Source organism: Cucumis melo, chromosome 6 (genome assembly GCF_025177605.1).
Source record: "Cucumis melo cultivar AY chromosome 6, USDA_Cmelo_AY_1.0, whole genome shotgun sequence".
In the NCBI taxonomy this organism is placed as follows: domain Eukaryota; kingdom Viridiplantae; phylum Streptophyta; class Magnoliopsida; order Cucurbitales; family Cucurbitaceae; genus Cucumis; species Cucumis melo.
The window spans coordinates 20455200-20461353 of record NC_066862.1 but is presented as its reverse complement, the minus strand read 5'-3'; positions in this window follow the sequence as shown (position 1 = coordinate 20461353).

The following is a 6154-nucleotide window of genomic DNA, read 5'->3' as shown; positions in this document are numbered from 1 at the left end:
ACACATGGCCAATTAAGTAATCTCAGGAAATTTCCTAGAAGTTTCCTTACTTCTTCTCACCTATTTTTCAGTTTATGGGAAAACTCAACCCACGTTCTAAGATTTCCTTACCTTCTTTTCATCTCACGAATAACTCCTAACGCTCGATTCTTACCGCCTTGTTCTATTCAAAACGCATTCTCTTAAACACTTAGCCAAGTTTTGGTCCTTCTTAGGTATAGCTCTCACAGCCTTGAAAGAAAATACGGTCGATCGTGATGCTAATAGTGATATCAATTGTTCCCCAAGGTTAGCACAACTCCTCTATTAAAACATTCACTCGATGAAACAAGAAATAGAAACAAAATCAAGGAAGCACATAATAGAGAAAGTGATGCATATTTGAGAACTCAGAATGTTTTCGTATATGGATCTATCGAGGAAGATGAGAGAGTGAAACGACTAGGGTTTACAATAGGAAAAACTTGTGAGAATTAATTACAAAATGTTTAATTAATTTTTAGAAAGGAGTCATAACAATTAAACGAACATCTAATAAAAAGTTACCTGTTTTTCACTCACACGTGGCTACCCGAGCCCACTCACCCAAAATGTTTAATTTACTTCCTGAGTAAGCCTTGTCGCATGTTAACCTCATAATTGACATGCTGCTCCCATCATGGGCACACGTCCTATGGCCTCGTGCCTTGTGAGTGATCTGTGTCCTTCACGTGTATGCTTCTTTGCATGCTAACCTTTGCGTTCATGGGCATACGACCTGAGCACGTCCTTGTTGCTCAACTATGCCATAGCCGTGTGCGTGCCTCCGAAATCCCAAAATAACATTTTTACCTCTTTGCACCTAAACGTCCAGCCCTTCTACGCTTAGTTGCTCGACCACTCAACACTTGTCCAGAAATTGTGAAATTTCCAAAATTCATCAATCAACTTTCAACTCTTATAAATTTTGATTTATACCTCAAAATGGAAAAATTTCTTCTCCACAGTTACTTACAATTGTCTTGAAGTTCTTACCTCAAAATTTCAGTTTGAGATTCCAAGTATTGCGTCTTAATAGACCTCTAAAAGTGAAGACTATTTAAATTCACTCCGATTTTGACCTTTTCCCTTTTCTTCAACCTAAGCTTAGATCTCCTCGCCTTCTTTTTTTTCCGGCACAAAAGCCTTTCTCATAAACTTAGACTTATCCTCTTCCTTGCTGCAAAATGCATGTTGCATGCTAGGTGTCACAATCGTAACTTCTCGACACGATTGTGCGGCACTTGCTTAGCTCAATCAGCAAGTCAGCCGTTCAAAAATCGGAATCCGCGGTCAAACTCGCGGTATGACGTAGCCTCCCTTCCCGTTCTTGGAAAAATGTTTTTATAAAACGGGAGAGAGAAAGTAAATAGTTGAAAACGTCATAAAGAAAGCATTGAAGACTGTCAATTGCAAGGAAAATAACTCAACATGCAAAGAGTGCGACAAGGCTTGGGCGGGGGTCGGACTTAGTCATGTACCCCCTATAGTACATATTGAGAATTTTGGCCTTGGCAGGCTTGCATATGAAAAAGCCGAAATGTCACACTATGACTCGGCGACACCTAAACGAAAGAATTAACCTAAACTACTTTCAAGACATAAAGATAAAGTGATTTGGGGGTATTCGGGCATACGACCATCGGTAAATAATACCATGGACAATTATGCCCTTGACATTCTCCCCCACCTAAATGGTTGACGTCCCCGTCAACTGGCGAAGCTTGAAATTTTCTATCTTCTGCTTCCACGCTTCAAGATCTTCGACACGTTCCCAGCTGGTCTCCTCCACAGGAAGGTTCTTCCACTTTACCAGATACTCGTGGATCCTTCGTGCGGGTCTTCTGCCCCTCCTTACTCGCTCGGCCAGAATTTCTTCAACATCTTTGTCTTCCTTCTGACTAAGGTCGATAATTGGGCGAGTTACGACATTCCGCTGCAGGTCTTCTGTGTCTTTGTGGTACGGCTTCAGGTTGCTAACATGAATTACTGGGTAGATTTTCATCCATGTGGGCAACGCTACTCTGTAAGAAGTATTCCCTACCTTTTTCAGCACTTCAACTGGTCCTTCGTACTTCCTGACGAGACGTTGGTCTTTGCGTCCTCGAAACCTGACTTGCTCTGGTCGTAGTTTGATGAGTACCTGGTCTCCCGCTCGAAACTCAAGGGGCCGTCGCTTCTTATCTGCCCACTTCTTCATCCGCTTCGATGCTTTTTCTAAGTACGCTCGGGCGATGTCGTTTGTCTGTCTCCACTCCTTCGTGAAATTGAGGGCTTGAGGGTTCTTCCCTGCAAAAGGATGATCAACAAGGTGTGGCAGTACTGGTTGCCTCCCAGAAACAATCTCAAATGGACTTCTCCCTGTAGATGAACATGTCTGAGCGTTGAAACAGAATTGGGCTACGTCTAACAGCTGGACCCAATTCTTTTGCCTTGCGTTTACAAAATGGCGCAAGTATTCCTCGAGCATGCTGTTGAATCGCTCAGTCTGGCCGTCTGTTTGGGGATGGTAGCTTGATGATATGTTCAGACTCGTCCCCAAGAAGGAAAATAACTCCGTCCAGAATGAGCCAATGAATCTACCGTCTCTGTCGCGCACTATACTTGTCGGGACTCCCCACAATTTAACAACGTGCTTAAAGAACAATTGAGCTGTTGTTTCTGCTGAACACTGCTTGGTGGCGGGAATGAAGGTGGCGTACTTTGAAAAACGATCAATGATGACTAAAATGGCTTCAAAGTCGCCTACCTTAGGGAGATGGGTGATGAAGTCCATAGAGACACTCTCCTAAGGTCTTGTTGGAACCGGTAAAGGGTCAAGAAGTCCAGCAACCTTCACTTTCTCTACCTTATCTTGTTGGCAGATGAGACACGTCTTAGTGTACTGCATGACATCATCTCTCATATTCGGCCAAAAGTAACCCTTCTTCAACAGGGCGTACGTCCGCTGCAATCCGGGATGGCCAGCCCATAGAGTGTCGTGACACTCGTACAACAATTTCTTCCTTAGGTCTCCTGCTCTTGGAACATATAGTCGGTTGCCCTTTGTGACTAACAAGTCTTCCTCGACCCAAAACTGTCGTGTCTTGCCCGCCTTCGCTAAATTCATGACATTCTGGGTGGCATGATCTTTCTGTAGGAACTTTCTCAGGGTGTCTCTGACCGACCCACCAATCTCGCTCCCCTGGAGGTGAGCTAACAGGCATATGACTGCATGTTCTTGTTTTCGACTTAGGGCATCCGCAGCCTGGTTGCTCGACCCCTTCTTGTGCTCAAATTCGAAGTCGAACTCGGCCAGAAATTCCTGCCATCTTGCTTGTTTCGAAGTCAACTTTGGCTGGGTAAAGAAGTGGCAAGTTGCACTGTTGTCCGTCTTCACTACAAACGACGACCCAAGTAGGTATTGTCTCCATGCCCTCAAACAATGTACTACTGCGAGCATTTCTTTTTCGGACACAGTATACCTCCTTTCGGCTGCATTCAATTTTCGACTTTCGTATGCGATCGGGTGCCCATTCTGTAGGAGCACACCCCCTAACGCATAATCAGACGCATCTGTCTCGACTTGGAAAGGTTTAGTCACATCCGCAATCCCTAGAAGTGGCCCCTCCATCAAGGCTTGCTTTAGGCCGTCGAAGGCGGTTTGACACTCGGGGTCCCAATTCCAGTGAACGTCTTTTTTCAGTAGCTCAGTCAGCGGGCTTGCTCGTTTCGAGAATCCCTTGACAAATCGACGATAGTAATTTGCCAACCCGAGGAAGGAGCGTAACTCTGAGACTGATTTCGGCACTGCCCAGTCGCGTATCGCAGCAATCTTCCCTTCTTCCATTCCAATTCGGCCACACTCTATCACATGGCCCAAGAAGTTTATCCGCTCTTGTGCAAAAGAGCATTTTTCTCTTTTGACGTACAGTTGATTCTCCTTCAATTTCTGAAAAACCTTTTGTAGGTGGTCCCTATGTTCCTCCATGGTCGTACTATAGACCACTATATCATCCAGGTAGACTACTACGAATTTATCGAGATATTCGTGGAAGACTTGGTTCATCAACGTGCAGAAGGTGGCAGGGGCATTGGTGAGACCAAATGGCATTACGAGGAATTCGAACGCACCATATCGGGTGACACAGGTTGTCTTCGGTTCATCTCCCTCTGCAATTCTCACTTGGTAGTATCCCGACCGCAAGTCTAACTTTGAAAAATACTTTTCCCCATGTAAGCGGTCGAACAAGTCAGTAATTATGGGGAGTGGATACTTGTTACGGACTGTGAGCTTATTTAGGGCGCGATAATCAATGCACAGTCGTAAACTCCCATCTTTCTTCCTTTGGAAAAGAACTGGGGCCCCATACGGAGCTTTTGCAGGCCTGATAAACCCTGCATTCAGTAGTTCATCTAATTGTTTCCGAAGTTCAGCTAACTCCGGAGGCGCCATACGATAAGCATTCTTCGCAGGCGGTTTTGCCCCAGGCACTAACTCGATCTCGTGATCAATCATTCTCCGAGGTGGCAAAGACTTGGGCAAACTATCGGGCATCACATCACGGTATTTCTCTAGCACGCGCATGATCTCCTTAGGGACTGTCTCCCCTGAGTTCTCTGACGGTTTGAGTGGGATGGCCATAAATGTTGGTTCGTCTCGAGAGAGACCCTTCTTTAACTGCATGGCCGAGATCATTTTCAATCCATCTGGTTGACGTAGGTCAGTCTGTACAACCGAAGGTGTGGGTCCAGTGATCACCAAGCATTTGGCCAAAGGCATTGGGATTACCTGATGTTCAAGTAGGAACTCCATTCCCAGTACCACATCAAAGTCGTCCATTTTTACCACTACAAAGTCTACGAGGCCACTCCATCCTCCCAATCTTATCATCGTTCGTTTCACTAGTCCGATGATAGGTAGGGCAGCAGAATTCACGGCTTTCATTCTTCCAGCATCCTTCTCCCAGCGGAGATTTAGACGTTTAGCTTCTACTTCTGTTATGAAATTGTGGGTGGCACCGGAGTCAACCATAGTGCTTTTGGTTGGCTTTTGGTTGATCCAGGTGTCAACGTACATTAAGCCCCTTTCCACTGGCGTGTTCGTCTCCCCCACCTTTTTCTGGAGAGATGACAGAAATTTCAAGGCCCCCATTCGAGGGTTATCAACTTCTTCTGTCTGATCTACTTCTCCCTCGGTCTGACTTTGTTGATTGTCTGAATCTGGGGTTAAAGATGCCTGGAATGCATTGAAAGCAGTTTTGTTCGGGCATTCCCTGGCCATGTGTGGTCCCTTACATATGAAGCAACTAAGAGGACGATTGGACAGATTCTGGTTACTTGATCCTCGCCAGGAGTTTCCAGTATTCGATTGATGGGATCTACGATCTCCATTAAAGCGTCTGTCCCCTCCTGTAGTTTTAGGAGAACTTGGGCGGTTGTTCCTACTTCCTCCAGATGAGGAACTTGGATGACGTCTCGTATCTTGAGAGTCGTTAGACAGGTCAAACAGCCGTTCGGCTGCCGCGTACGCGGACGTGAGGTCTTGAACTCTTTGTTCATATAGCTTTGTCTTCGCCCACGGCTTCAATCCTTCGACAAAACAGAAAACTTTGTCTTTCTCGGACATATCGCGTATATCCAACATCAGTCCCGCGAACTGCTTCACATACTCACGAATACTACCGGTGTGTTTCAGCTCGCGTAACTTCCGTCGAGCCAAGATCTCGACATTTTCAGGGAAGAATTGTGAGCGAAGTTCTCTCTTCAAAGCGTCCCAAGTATCTATTGTGCAACGTCCCTCCTGGATGTCAACAAATCGGGACCTCCACCATAACTTGGCATCCTCAGACAGATGCATCGTCGCCAACGTGACTTTGGCTTCCTCTGTAACCGTGTTTGTGGCCCTGAAGTACTGCTCCAGGTCAAAGATATAGTTTTCTAGGGCCTTCGCGTCTCTTGCCCCACAGAAGGGCTTTGGTTCCGGTATCTTCACTCTACTAACCGGAATGGCTCCCCCAGCGGGAGCTTGATTTGCCATTGCTCGCATTGTGAGGCTCAGTCTCGCATTCACATCTGCGATTTCATTTCTGACGACATAGAGGGTAGCTCGGAAGTCCTCTGACATGCCGTTTATCATCTCTAACAGCGTCTTTTG